The following is a 1220-nucleotide window of genomic DNA, read 5'->3' on the forward strand; positions in this document are numbered from 1 at the left end:
AGTGATGCAGTTTTTTTGTTTTGTTATGTTTTTTGTGGGACCCTCGCCTGCGGCCAGGGAACGAACTGGTGTTGCAGAGGCTGCGGGCAGCCTCGCAGCCCAGCGCTCAACCACTGCATTACCAGGGGAGGCCCAAGTGATGCAGATTTTAAGGTTGGAAAATATTAATGCCTCTTAGTAAAGAGAATTATTTTTGTATCACATGAGAATGATTTTGGGGGGAATCCAGAAGGGGGCTCGTTCTGAAATTTTTAAGTTGGATTCTAAAAGTCACTCAGATCTGTTTTTGAAGACTTCTTGTAGCAGAAATGATCTGTGAATCTAAGGAAGCTGTATGCATATAAGAAATGTGTAGAAAGTGTGTGTGTGTGTCGGAAGATAAGAAACAGAGCTTTGCGTAGTTTTAATTTGGTCATTTGCTCCTCTGATGCATAAAATACAATTGTTATAACTGAATGTGAGGGGAAGTTCAAACTCCTGAAAGAGGGGGTGTCACATTCTTGATACCCACAGCTCATTTCAAAAGCTCGGTGGCAGTCCTATTTTCAGAATCTCTAACCTGGCACAGACTCGAAGTGCCAGCTAGTTAGAGAAGGTAAAATCTGTTAATAGACACAGGCGGTGTGACCTAAAGCAATGTGACTTTGACATTATAAATAAGACCCCTGGTTTTCAAAATGTTCCCTGACCCACCTTCAGCCACCCACACACCCTACAAATTAATCATAAATCCTTGAGTTCCCATAAGTGAGGACAGTGCCTGCCACTGAAAATTTCCTGACCTTTGGTAGCATGCACTGAAATGCATGCTAAGCACAAGAAACAGCTCTTAGTCATTTGGTCTGAGTGAGAACAGGAATGTGCATTTTAACACAGCACCCGTGGGCTTTTGAGAGGTATGGTGCTTGTACTACCTTTGGAACCAGTCTGCATAAGTTGGACCCTTTCTCTAATTGAGCCATAAGAGGGGTGGAGGGGCTGGACCCTCCATCAGAGAAGTACAAGGAACGTGCAAGTTTGAGACATTAGCACCATCCCAGTCCACTTTTGCTCAAGATTAGGCTTTGATAAGCATCTGTACAAATCAGGTTTAAAATACAGCTGCAAATGACAAAGAAGGAAGGACAACTTGACCTTCTTCTCCTTCTTAAGGACAGTATGGGTAAGATCATATGAGAGGGATGATTTTTATTTGGAAGGGGGGGGTGGACCCTCTAAGT

The sequence above is a fragment of the Talpa occidentalis genome, unplaced genomic scaffold, assembly GCF_014898055.3.
Source record: "Talpa occidentalis isolate TD23 unplaced genomic scaffold, MPIMG_talOcc4v2.1 talOcc4.2, whole genome shotgun sequence".
NCBI lineage: Eukaryota > Metazoa > Chordata > Mammalia > Eulipotyphla > Talpidae > Talpa > Talpa occidentalis.